The 14,457-nt window shown below is 51.0% G+C and overlaps 1 non-coding gene across 1 annotated transcript; it reads right to left on the minus strand.

Annotated features, from left to right (window-relative positions):
* Positions 1-510: 510 nt before the first annotated feature.
* LOC146785349 (RNase MRP) lies at positions 511-756 on the minus strand. The gene has a single exon (XR_014971049.1).
* Between the last annotated feature and the right edge of the window lie 13,701 nt (positions 757-14,457).

The following is a 14,457-nucleotide window of genomic DNA, read 5'->3' on the forward strand; positions in this document are numbered from 1 at the left end:
GAGGGATCTTACAAAAGCCTGGCCTATTTAAAACCACCCCTTCAGGCCGGGCCATCAACCATTCTGCTACAACATTGCCGGCGGTAGCTATGTTATGCACGTACTCAGTAATCTCTTGGCAAGGGCATAACCAAACAGGTAGTTTCCTCCTCAGACACCTCCCCGCAGAGGGGCTGTAGAAGATCGCTAACCTCGCCCCTGGCCCAGCACCTGCTTTGCTGCCAAACACTTTGCAGCACATTGATTAGCTGGCAGCAGTCTGGATCGAACCCCTGCCTTACAGAGGGATTCTAAAGATAATGCAGCTGCCTAGCCCAGTAGGCCATTCCCCTTTCCGGAGCAACGTGAAGCTCGCTGGCCCTGCCCCCAAGTCACCCACGGGATCCCCCTAGGCGGGGACCGGATGGATATTAGCCCAGCAATGACCCCCCCAAACTGGCTCAGAACGGGTGGAGTTGGCAGATAAAACAGGCCCCCCCGAGAGGCCGCGGTCAGGTGCGGCACCAAAAAGGCATTCTGAGAATGAGCCCCGTTCTGTTCGTGCTGTCTTGTGCGCACTACCTGCGTACCTATTTAAACTGACGAGTGTTCCCACGCGCGTTCATGTGAAGGTCCGCGCCGGACGCGTGCACGCCCACAGAGGCGAGCGGCACTCTCTACCCATTGGTCCGTGGACTTTCCCCTAGGCGGCGCAGCGTGCGCGAGAGAAACAACGTCCTCTGAACGTAGCCTAGACATCAGGTCTTCAGAATGCTTCCAGAGCAGAGAACCCGCAGGTTCACTGGCAGAGCCACCCCAGTGTCCTCGTTGACAAACTCTGAAAGGAATCTGGCAGTGCCTCGCGGGGTTGTATGGACAGCGCGCCTGCATTTGGATCAGTCCAGTAACTGCAGGCATGAGGTATTTAAGTGTAATTAAAAAATGGTGCTGATGTCTAATGGTTTCGAGTTGCGGAAACGTCCTGGGAACTGAGTTTGCATTTGTGCATACGGTGCCCCCAGGCAAGCACGATTCCCCCTACCCTGCTCCCCCAGCTGCACGTGCATGCCCCCCACACCCAACACGGGGGTTAGGACGCTCGTCATATTCGAAACTTGGCCCTCAGGCCGCCAACCTGGCGACATGCGCGGGGGGCCTGGCCAGCAAATGCACGGGTCCCAGCCCAGGCACATGCGGACCGTGCGGGGGAGGGACCCACCCCCCCTATCCACGGGCCGGCCCAATCGGGCCCGGGCCCCCAGAGCCAACGAGGCAGGCGACCCCCGCTGCCACACATCCATCCACACGGGCGATGACCCGGTCTCCTTGCTGACTAGCCAGCCACGTCTCCCAGCAAGCCGAGAATCCTGCCTCAAAGCCCCACGCCGCTCGGTGGTGCCGAACCACACGCCCTCCCGAGCCGGCTCCCTGGCACCCCGCCCTCATCCCTCAACACATGCGACACGCTGCGGGGGACCGGCAGAGGGGCCGTGCTGGCGTAAAGAACTCCCACACCAGGCCACAGGCTGCACTAGCCATGCAGGCTACTAACCTCGCGGTCCTCGGCAGCACAATCGCACGACCAGCACGGCGACCAAATCGGCGTCAGGGTGAGGGGACAAAGAGGCCACCAAGTGGGCGGGGGAGGAATTATACCTCTCCCCGAACCCCACCCCGGCTGGAAGTGATGCGCGGGACCCCAAAGGGGTCTCAGGACACTAGGCTGCCCAGTGTGCCATCTTGTGGCACTAAAGGGGCCGCCCTCTTAAGAGGGTCCTCTGCAGTGACTATGTCGGTCAGCCCGCACTGTCAGAGCCCCGGTCAAAGAGGGCATAAAAGAAGTGAAATTGGATCATAAATTAAAAGCTAATTCGAACAGGGGGCCCCAAAATATGTTTGGTATGGGGTCCCCAAAATCCTTAAGATGTCTCTGTGTAAAGTGATCAATAAAGATTAGCGCGTTTTAACTCAAGAAGATAAGATCTTAAGTGTCTCAGAACATACGTCTAAAACGTACACAAATTTACCCAATCTAAAAGATAAGCTATTTCGAAACACGAACAAGAGAAGAAATAACATGGCTTCCCCAATTGCCCAAATGATTTCATACTTGTGGGCGCTGTAAAATGTGCAACTTTGTCCACATTTCCACCAAAAAGTATCGAAATTTGAAAAGGAACTGGCCAGAGTACGAAATTCGTGTGTTGATTAATTGCTTAACAACTTTTGTAGTAAATAATTTATTGGGCGCATAATCAGAAGGTTAAAAAGGCAGAACAGAAGATACTGTAGTGTCCTGCGAGACACGTTCTAGTGTCCCGCAGGAAGCTGTCATACCAGCCACTCCCTCGAGGGCTGGACACACTGCACCCCCACACCCATCCATCACGGGTGCCACGAGTGACGTGGCCCCGTCAATAAAAGAGCCCGAGTGCACATGCTCGTGGCCCGTTACAGTACCCAAGTATGCTGCGTCTGTGGTGTCATTTACACAGTATGTGGGCCTAAGGTCCAACACACTACAATGGCAGGCCTAAGGCCCAACACACTACAATGGCGACGAGCAGGTCGACACCCGTGCGTGTGCTGGCAGCTCCTTCGCTCGCCTGAGAGAGGGACAGCATAGTCCTTGTCTAGGGCACCCCCGGCTGCCAGCTGAACATTTACTGAGTGCGAGGAAAAGGAAGAAAAGTGTCTCAGCAAACACAGCGTTTCAAGGAGCCCCCATGCTGCCATCCAGTACCACGAGAGGCAGACACCCATTTCAAGGACCTGCAACGCCCACGCAAGGCAAGTACACTGCAAATCCCTCTGGCGGAAGGGCCGGGAAAATGGTATGCCCCGACCTGCAGAGGCATCCCCAAGCCACCCCGCCTGCCGTTGACTATCATGGGAGGAACTGAGCACCTTCCCAATTAGACGCGAGAAGACAGAGCCAGCAGGGCAGTGACGCGGAAACAAGTGTTTTGGTCCGGACACCGAAGATGAACGCACACCACAAGTTACGGCAGGGCTCACTACCTTCCTACGCTCCGTACCGCCCATAGGCTGCCAGCCTTAGATGACCAGACTCAGTGCAGACCACTCCAGGCAAAGCGGGTGCAGAGTGCATAAACCCCAGCAGGCCTGTGTGTACTCACGATCCCTGCCGGCAAGAGTTTGCAAGACCATGATGGCGTGAGAGAAAGCTGCCCTGTTGCACCGGTAATGAGCTGCCTCCACGCCGGCATCCCCAGCCCAGCACGACTCACCAACACTGTCTGCCGCTGCAAAATAAGAGCAGCACCACCGACCGCCTACTTGTTGCACCGCAGCTACGGAACTTACTCGCATGTCTGCTGGTGTCTGTGCAGCAACTGGACAAGAGGCACCAGGATCACATTTCACCAGCCCTGAGAACACTTTCTCCCCTGCACAGAGCTCCTTCTACACAAGAGGCTGCCCTGAAGGTGAGGGAGGCCAGCGCAAAGTAAATGATTCGGGCCATAATTCATACTAAAGTAAATCTGCCCAGCGTGATGCCCACAGTGCCCCACTTACCTCATGAGAATGCCCGCAGCAGCAAGAGCAACCTCCTTTCTACACGTGAAAGCTGCATCGCCCACAGTTTCCAGAAAGACTGCTATAGCTGGGGAAGCACAGGCCTACAGTTCCACCCAGTGGCCATATATGGTACTGCACCTTAAAGTATGCATATAAAGGGCCCGTGCCAATGTCTAAAGCACAGACAAAAACATGTTTGGCAGCCACGTTTCCCATCAATGATTGAGTGACACCCTGCCTCAACTCTTCTTCCATGTCAGGGGATGACCAGGAATGTAAGGTACAGCCAGATAGGCACAGTACAGACAAAACCTGTATCTCCAGCACCACTACATCGGTGGAACTACCCTCAGCCCGCAAGGTGTAACAGCTGTTGCTCTTCCTGGTGTCTGGTGCTCTCCACCTGCCTCAAGGGAACTCTGACACAGCCCTCCAGCGCCACTGTGTATGTCTTCCTGCCCCAACTCTCAGCACCTGGACAGAGAAAGAGAGAGAGAAAGCAGCGCCGTGTGCCAACATGGTACTGAGCCCTGCACCAGCTCCTCCAGCACCCAAAACCTGCAGCAATCAGGGCAAACCACCGCAACAACCACAGCGCCACCAGGTGGCTCCCCAGAAGCAACGTGCTTAAGAACGGACGTACTGCCTGGCCAGAGCAGATAGCCAGCTGTGCCCCATGACCGTCAGCCGAAGCAGCACGGTAAACCGAAGGAGATGCCCTGATGCACCACTACCCTGCCAGAAGGCGCAGGATCAGCAAGAGAAAATTGCAATGTAATCATGGCAGGAGGATCCACACCGGCGCATCCACAGAGTGGTCAAGCACAAATAGAGGTCAAGCACACTGACTGCCAACCGCGACCGACATCAGCAGGCAAGAGTGGCAGACCAGTGACAAGTGTGGCTGCACTGCACCTTACAGACCAGCAGTAAGCACAGCATCCAGCTAACCAGCCGGCAACAGCAGTCAACAGATCCCAGAGCGTGCACCGCCACCACCAGGAAGACTGCCTGCTCACACCCAGTTGCTGAGACGGACTGCACCAGGCACAGCAAGACGTGCCCTCAGAGAAGAATACTCATAGAGTGGCCCTCTGCACCCAGCAAGTGAGAGCAGCAAGGACACCCTCAAAGATAGCAATGTCTCCAAGTAGCTGCCACCTTTTGAGACACAAGGAAAACTGGTGCCAAGTGCGCACCACCGGTGGCTGCCTGACTCCACCTCAAGCAGAGATGCTACGACAACCCCCACTAGCAAGAGTGGACGACCAGCCAAGACAGCAACGTCTCAAGGGAGCTGCCTCCAGCAATAGCGCAAGAACGACTGGTGCAGAGCACGCACCACACGTGGCTGCCCAACGCCACCACCAGTGAAGAGGTTGCATCACCTGCTCCTACTGGTGAACAGACACAACCGCAAACCACACCACTGGCACACCAAGTGCCAGAAGAGAGCACCCAAGAAGAAGACGGAGCGCACTAAGTCAGAGGCGCACAGAAGGCTGCGCCAGTGAACCCAACAGCACGGGCAGGCGCCCGGGAGATAGAGACATCTCCGCAAAGAAGCACTGCTAAACGCAGGCAGGAGAGCATCCACGTCGCCACTGCCCCACCGAAGCCCCGCAGTGGGCCGAAAGCAACAAGGTCCTCCTCAACACTGCCTCAAGATGGAGTCTGCGGTGACCCACGACAGGCAAGAGAGGAGTCGCACCCGCAGCGGCCCCGAAAGCGACACAGTGTCCTCCTCAACACAGCCTCAAGATGGAGTCGGCGGTGACCCACGACAGGCAAGAGAGGAGTCGCACACACCACATGGCAGGCCGCCACAGCAACAGGCGCTCCAACGCCAGCGACACGTGACTGGACGTCAGGTCGCCCAGCAAGCAAAGAGCGCACCGGAGCAAAGGCAGAAGCCGGCGCCATGACAGCGCCGCCTCGAGGTCTAAGCGCAACGCCCTCGATGAAAGAAGAGTGACAGCCCTGTGACCCTGAGAACCGGAACTAAACGCAGGTGGGCGGAATAGACCAACAAAAGAGAGAAGACCAAGGACTCGCCCAGCAGCCAAGAGCACACCCTGACACACCAGACAGCCACCGAGGTGGACCGACGTCCCTGGATACAGCTCCACGGGTGAACCGAACATAAGCCGCAGCAAGCGCAAGCCGCGTCTCATCCCTACGCTTCCCCAGGCGACCGTCCACCCCCAAGCGTCGGCAGTCTAAGTCAAGTGGCATCCCTGCTCCTGTCCGCAGATGCCACGGGTGAAGATCAGCACTGAGTGTCCGTCCTCACACCGCCTCAAGACCGAGTCGGCAGTGGCCCCAAGCCAGGCAAGAGAGAATCCACACACTCTACGTGTTAAGCCGCCACAGACACTCAACATCAGCAAGGCGGAGGCACGTGGCTGCCCAGGTCCATTCTGACATCGAAACTCTACCAGCAAGTCACCACCACCTGTCATTCCGACTCACCACATGGCTGGCAACCATCATCACGCCAGCCATCAGCACATGCGTCAAACACCACTCCCCGAGTACCGATGGACTGGAGTCCGAAACCGTTACCACACAAGCCGACTAAACTAAATCAGAAGCCACCTGTGAGCCTGGCCTACACCGGAACAGCGACAGCGAGTGCAAGTCTTGACCAAGACTCATCCACCCGTTAGGGTCGTGCGTGCGACCAAGCAATGGCTCCTCGGTGGTCCTGCAGCTGGCCCCAGGCGGCACACAAGCAGCGGCCCCAGCGCAGCCTTCCTTCAGTCCCGCAGCAACCCTGACGACGGGCCTCCCCAGGCAGGAGAGCGAGGAGAGACATTGCCCCACCGACATGGTACTGGTCGCAGCCAAGCGGTTCAACAGGGATAGTCGGTCTAGCAACACCTCTGTGAATTCTCACTTGAGACTCCATCCCTGGTCACGACGCAACACGCTAAAAAAAAAGAACTGTTAGAACTCACCACAGACCATCACCGACGTCAGCCAAGAGGAAGCCATGCAAGAGAGCAAGACATGGCATTGTCAGCGAACTGACGGTATGCAGCGGACGTCTCCAAGCCAGCAGTCGTGTCCTGAGGCCCTCAGGTTAAATTACGGGTGTCCGCCGAGAAGGTCCTGCTGCTAGCCAAGTTTACCAGCCCATTTCTGATGTCATCCTGCCACCTGACTCGAGAGACTGATGGACCCTGTGGTATTTAGTTAACTGTTTGTTTCTTCCCCACAGGTTGGACTGACACTTTGTTTGTCCTTCAATAAAGTTGGGGAGGAATGTAGTGTCCTGCGAGACACGTTCTAGTGTCCCGCAGGAAGCTGTCATACCAGCCACTCCCTCGAGGGCTGGACACACTGCACCCCCACACCCATCCATCACGGGTGCCACGAGTGACGTGGCCCCGTCAATAAAAGAGCCCGAGTGCACGTGCTCGTGGCCAGTTACAGTACCCAAGTATGCTGCGTCTGTGGTGTCATTTACACAGCATGTGGGCCTAAGACCCAACACACTACAATGGCAGGCCTAAGGCCCAACACACTACAGATACTACGGCCAATAAATACCTTAGAGATGCCATAGTGGACCATTTTTAGAAAAAACACAAGGGCACTGTGGATGGCTTGAAATTTCTTCGAATCGATCGAGTTTTTCAAAATATCTTAAGGGGTGACAGGGTATTTGTCTTTATGACAGAGGCAAGATGGATTTATTGTTTAAATTGAAAAAGGAAATAAATACTTAATTACACTGATGGGTCTTCTGTGTCTCTATGAAAACCAATAACGAACTGTGTCAAGTGCTCGAAGCCTCTTGAGCCTCGTTACATGACCAGGTTTGAGACTGTAGGTTTCTTTTTTTTATATTAATGAATGTTTTAAATTTTAGCCAGTAGATGGCGGTAGAGACAGCGATAGAGACAACGAAGCCTGTATCGTATGGAAACGAGTTTGTGTTTGTTTCTAAAGATGTGACGTAAGGAGTGTATTAAGTGAAACCAATAGGAGAGAATTGGCGTCAGAGGCTAATTGCGCAATTAATTCAAAGCTTTGAATTCTGAATAACGATTGGATGGTTAATTAATAATGGTAATGAATAACGGTTTTTAATTGGATGTATTTTAAGGATGTTTTGAAGGACCGGTCCTCTTTTAGTGTTTGTTTTAGCTTGTTGCTGAAAGGTTGTGTCGAGGCCCGAAACGCTTGCGTGGGCGATTTGGTGCTCTGAAATGTATTTGCTGCAAAATACTATTTTAATATCTTATAGTTTTGGAATAACGTCCGGGGTTTTAGTGGACGTTCCTGACACTGACGTATTCCTTTATATTTTATACTATTTCCCCTCCCTATCTTCAGTTTTTTGTTTCCTCTTTTTACGCTTTATTGCGTGAGCGCGCTCTTGAAGGCAAAAGCTGTATAATGCGAGTACTAAGGGGACGGCTGATTTAAGGATAAATTGAATTAACACTAGTTTGTTCATATTCCTTGTTAAATGAGGTAGACCGATATGAGTAGAGCATCTGAGGTATAATTCTCTAAATACTCATTTTATAAAGTGTAAAATACTTTGAGTTTTAGCCACTGTTTGCTTAAGGTTGTGATCCCTTAACTGACATAACAGCCTCTAACAGAGGCCAGGCATTGCCTTGGGCAGCCCCTTACACGGACCCCTCGAGGAGTCTAGTGATATCACGCAGTACATTTTAATTGACTGCAGTGTGCAACGTTCTCCCTGTCTAGTAAAACAATCTGATCAAAGGTTATGAGGCCATTGAGTACTGAATATGCCAAATTTGTTTCATGATGTCTTGTTTTTTTATGTACCACAAAGGCAGCTGTGTTGTACCTGCCTGTTCTCTCCTGTCTTGAAAATTGAGAAAGTTGGGCGTAACTTGGCAATTCACAAAAATATCCGAGGATTTCTAGATTTTGTCGAAATTGAAATGAGATTTACATTTATTTAATTAGGCAAAAGAGTTGAGAGAATATTTTAGTGTATTGGGTCAGAAGCAAGTGGCATAAAGTGAATTTAAATAAATGCAGATAGGCTGCTGCTGACCTGTCCTCCCTCCCCTCCTCCCCCCTCAAAGGTTTACTGCACTAGACCGGGGTGCAGAGGAAGATTTCCCGTGCTTAGCCTGTACATTATAAAAATGAAGCTTAGAAAAACAAACGTTTCGCCAATTGTCCACTGAGTTTTTTCCAGGGAGTGTGGCTCCACAAGGCACAGAATGAACATGGATGTTCAGAGAGAGAAGTGGAGGGGGTGGGAAAGCACTGCACAGGAGGTGGTCTAGCCTTGGGGGAGTCCCATGCTCTCTTTAGCTGCACAGGATATGTCCTGTGAGCCTTGGATTAGTCATTGCTGAGAAAGAGCATGGGGGCGAATGTCTCCTGCTTCAAAGCAAGTGGTACATGGAAGTGGGCAATGGCCGGGCAGCAATGGGGACCCACATGCATATTTCTACCCAGCTAAACCAATTTTTCATTATATTCCCTCTTCTGGGTGAAATAACTCGGAAATGATGGATCGGGTGGGAGATACGAGTCGAGCCTTATTTTCAGCCACATGGCACCACCACGCTTAAATCCTGCTCACTGGTAATTGGGGCGCAAGGCGCTGAAGTTTGGTGGCAAATAAGAGAAGTGGGCTCCTGTTCATTCCCAAAGTAAGTAAATAAAACGTAGTCGGATCAGAAGCTGGGAGGCCATAGACCTCTGAAATGGAAATTATGAGAGTTTTCAAAGACTCACAATCAAAGGGTTTTCCAAACTATGTTTGGCAGCTATTACTTTTTGAAAGAACTGCACTTTCTCCACAGTGCATCCCACCTTAGTGTTCACTCGTCAGTGCTTGTTTCAAGTTATGCTTGCCTGTCTCACCGGGGCCATCCCTGGATGGTACCATCAGTGCCCACTGTGGCATGTGGGGAGCGTTGGAATTTATTTTTGAGGCTTAGGACTTATTTTGTTTCATCAGATTTTGACCCAGAGCAAGACAGAAAACAGCAGAGAGTGGAGAAAGGAGGAGGGGAAAGGCAGGAAATCAGTGACACATGGAGAAAGCCGAGATAAAACAAATTCAGAACCCACGAGTGAACTCAAGAGACAGGAAATGTTGGGTGATGAAGAAAAAGGTGTGGGGCAGAATAAACACTGCAAAAACCAAAGGAAATGATGGACGGAGTGTTGAACATTGCAAGCACTCACCCCCAGTCAACTGATCTGGGTTTAATCCATCACCATTCTTTAGCCCACTCTGCCACCCCAGTTCAGACATGGCCATATGCAAATCAGTCTGACCCTGTGCCTCATGGGAACAGTCCAGCCCGAACTGCCAAGCCATGTCTTCCCTGGACCGGAAACAAGCTAGAAACCGGTTCTAGGAAGCTTGTTTCCGGTCCAGGGAAGACATGGTTTGGCAGTTCGGGCTGGACTGTTCCCATGAGGCACAGGGTCAGACTGATTTGCATAAGGCCATGTCTGAACTGGGGTGGCACAGTGGGCTAAAGAACGGTGATGGATTAAACCCAGATCAGTTGACTGGGGGTGAGTGATTGCAATGTTCAACACTCCGTCCATCATTTCCTTTGGTTTTTGCAGAATAAACACTGGCATCATTGGCATTCGACAAGCCTGGCATTTTACAACCCAAGGCATTTAACAGCATTGGTGGTGGGTACTGTAGAAAAAATTCGGGCCTTGCACATTTATTTTTTTAACACAATTTAAGCACTTAAGACCAACAGTGTGGCATGGTTGTGTGAGTCGATACCGACCAGAATATCGAAGCAGGCTACACCCCTTCCCTTCTGTCTTCCTCTATACCGCACAGCCTGGAAGAGGTAAGACTCATACCGTCCAATACAATAATAATGTATGCATCCGTAATGGTTTATAGTACCGTTGCTTATTTCTGGCTCCCATGGTCAGCCAAAAAAGACCGGTCGCCACAGTCAGTCTCCAAACGCCCGCTACCTCTCCAAAATGGTTCCTCTCCCATCCGCTGAGACAGCTAGAACGCCGACTGCCTGAACCATGCATATGCGTGCTTAAGGCAAGCGCTGTTCAGCTCGCAGGGAAACAGCAAGCCTGCTTAAGGCCACGTTAAGGCCGTTCCCTCCAAACGTGGTACAAAGTAGTGCAAGTTGCAGATAAAATGCCAAGAAGTGGCATTCACCCTGGGCCACCAACCATGGGCCTAGAGTGTATATAATAAATGTATCTGTTTCTTACTCTGTTTATCACAATGTAAGACTGAAAGGAAAGTAATTCATACAGAAGCTTCAGAAATTCTTTAATATTTGATTAAGAGGATAAGCTTCCAAAAGGTGCTTGTGATACCATCACATGAACTGTGAACCCCAGGTCTCAGCTATTAGGGCTACCACAGGGACTTGGCAGAATACGGACATCAGAGAGGCTGTGGCAAGGGACAGACAGAGAACACAGGTGTGGCAGGGACGATAAGACACACTGAACAGGGCACAGATGGGGGGTTTGGTGGGCAGCTGACCGCAGGGAAGTCTGCCACCCTCCCCAGTAGATTGGGCAGGTGGTGCAGTCCAGCGACTGCCATTTTGTGTTGGGCTACTTTATAGCCCCAAAATAGCCTAACATATATATGTATAGGTTGATTTTGGTCTTCAAGCCACAATTTTAGGTTCAGAAGACCTGGTGGCTGGTAGTCTGTATTTAGTGGTAATTTTATGGTTATTTCGGTGGTGGAATTTAGGGTTAGTAGTAGTGTGTATTACTGTAGAGTAGCTTACCTGCAGCATACTGGATCATGTTCAACAACAGGGAAAGTGGCAGAGGCGATACGGCTGTGTGGGAGGCCGGGAAGTTAGACCTCTTGGTAGGAGGTGAGGCGGTGTCGTTCTCAGCCTGCCACCTCGTCGGGCCTCTGCGGGAGTAGTGGCAGCCGTTTGGCTTGTTCCCCACCATGTTCATGGCAAGCGGCGGGGGCAGCGTTGGAGCAGGTGAGCGGCCACACCATGCCCAATGGAGCGACCACTGCGGAGACTGGGGGCATGACGTGAAGCAGGGCCCTGTGTGGTGAATGCGTCCGTGTCAGGGTTGGGGTTGAAGGCATTGGGTGACAAGCGGTGGTTGCGGCAAGGGACAGACAGAGCATGGGTGTGGCAGAGATGGAAAGACTGACACTGAACAGGGCACAGAACAAGATGGTAGGACAGAGACGCTGGTAGAATGGCAAAGTGTGGCTTAATGGTTAGAGCGGCAGACCCTGATGCAGAGGTCTGGCCCGGACCAGGGTTCAATTCTCGCCTTGGCGGGTCTTGGGCTCAACTTCTCCGGACCCTATAATTCTCGCCTCGGTGCCTATTCTAATCATGGGTCCCACTCTGCAACTCTGGGCAATAGCTTGCTTAATCTCCACAACGGCCCCAACAGCGCTAGGATGCCTGGCTTCACCTTGGGGGTGCCCAGGAGTGGGGACTTCACAGGAAATGGCCAGGAAGAGTTCCACAGCGGTATGTGCACAGCACCTGAGAGACCCTTTCGGGGGTGTGCGGAGCGCTATATAAATGCACTACATTTACATTTACATATAGGGCACAAATGTAGGCAGCAGAAAGTCACTATTGCATGCCTGTCAACTCACCTGCATTCAGCGTGTCATCCTATATTTTTTTTAATGTATTCTGTTCACCTGACTGACAAACAAAATGCCTCAGTACTCTTTGATGGGAGTCACCTGCTTTTCAAACCTGTATTTCTGTCCAAAAAAGTGTTCATCCTCCATTCACCTTGATGGGATCACCGTCTCAAATGATTGACTTCATTTGCATTTTTGAGTCAAGAAGTTGACAGGTTTGCCATTGAATACTAAAATGAGAACCTACGCACATAAACTGACATTACCCTAGGGGCATGTTTTGCAATAATAACTTCTTTTGTATATAATCTTAGTGCGACTACTCTAACCATTTCTAAGAGCTGCAAGCCGCAGGTCTTACTGTTAAGCGCTGTATTTGATAAAAGCTGGGTTGGTCTCGAAGAGGTTCCAACTCGTGACATAGAGATCACACAGATGCCAGCACCACACATCTAACTTAGCAATTTCACTGGCTTTTCCCAAATGTCCTCTTGGCATTGTTTCCACAGGAAAAACCCATCTACACCTTCCTTTTCTCTTTACACTATTAATAGTGTTTTTACATTCTACCAATTTATTTTACCTTCCACCTCAGTTTTTCACCTCCATTCTGTTGTTTCTGTAGTCTCTTTCTAGCATAATCACTGTTCCAAACGTATCTTTTATCTGATCCAGTAGTGGCAGGCGAGTTGAGAGTGTGGCGGGGGAGGTGGAGAACAAGGACCGCGGGGCAAAAAAAAACCCACTTATCTGCTCACTGCATTGCACTCCTCGCTTCTCCATGCACAGCCTCCCATAGTACACTGCGGCCAATCCTGACGCTGCTTTCATGCTGCTGAAAGCAGCGTCTACGCAGATGATTTGCGCTCCCACACAAACTGGTCTCCTGTGCCTGCTCTCTCCAACCCAGCAATGCAGCTTGGATTGGAGAGGGCTTCACTGCGCATATGGTTTTGGCCGGCCAAACCCACATGGGCTTCACTGCGCATGTGGTTTTGGCCGGTCAAACCCACATGTGCAGTAAATGCAGTGCCCAACACTCCCCCTCCAGCCTGTCACTACCCTGGGCCTGCCCCAAGCCTCAGCTCCGAGAAAAAAATAAAACAATAACAAACAGGAGTTTATTATCGTTTTATTTTTTGTTTTTTTGGCTGCTGGTGAGTCGGGCGATTCTCCTCCACCATAGCGGAGCTGCTGCTGACCTGATCTTTCTTTCTTTCTTTCTTTCTTTCATTCTTCTTTCTTTCTTTTCCTTTCCTTTTCCTTTAACTCTCAAATACACGAGATCCACTTTTAATTTCATTTTATCTTCTATAGCATTTTGTTCTTATTCCTTTTCTCCCACTCTCTTTCTCATCTTCTCACTTTTGTGCTCTACCTTTTAAAATCATTTTATTTCCAATCTTTGTTATGAAATATTTATTTTAAATATGTAATTTACCATAAACTCCCTGTTGTAATAAAGCTGAAACCACACGAGTAGAAGTGCTCACTCTTTATTCCTGACCATCCGCTCTCAGCAATGATGGAACCCACCTGAACATTCTAAGGTGAGCTCCCCAGGGTCATACCATATACTGGTTAGGGGAAGGGGGTATTGGAACATACCAACTCATACTTAAGATACTAAGTTTATAACACATCTCCCCTTGTAGGGATTACAACAAAACATTAGTTCATGCAGTGTTTACAACTCTGTCTTTGCTCCATGTCTGTCCGTTGTCCAGACGAACAACACTCTTACTTGTGCTTTCCACCCTTTGAGGTACTCCGAATTTGCTCATTCCAGGTTGCACCCTACCAGGTTTCCTAACCCACACCGGGGTGTTGGGTTTTACCTCCACCTCTTTAGCTCCATGTTTCCCATCGTACCAAGACTTGTACTTCTGTTGATGAGACTCAACTCGTCCCTCCACCCGACCTAGGTCTGGTACGACACTTCTTCCTCCACCCAACCACCTCGGGTTCATTTTGGTGCTGGGTTCCCTTCCTCTGAGAAACACAAACGGGGATAACCCTGTGACCCCATTGGGCGTGGTGTGATATGCCCACATGGCTTCTCTCAGTGCTTCTTCCACATTCAACCCGTTGGCGGTGGCTAGTTGTATGTGCTCCTTGATCATACGATTCACCCTTTCCACCAATCCATTGGCTTTTGGACAATAGAGAGCAGTCCTCTCATGCTTTATATTGTGTTCCTCCAAAAACTCTCTCATAGTTTCAGAGACGAACTGCACTCCATTGTCCGTTACCAGGGTAGCCGGGATTCCTTCATATACAAAGATGTTTTTTAGAAATGCAATGAGATTGCTAGTTGTGGTGGACGC

The sequence above is a fragment of the Triturus cristatus genome, chromosome 11, assembly GCF_964204655.1.
Source record: "Triturus cristatus chromosome 11, aTriCri1.1, whole genome shotgun sequence".
NCBI lineage: Eukaryota > Metazoa > Chordata > Amphibia > Caudata > Salamandridae > Triturus > Triturus cristatus.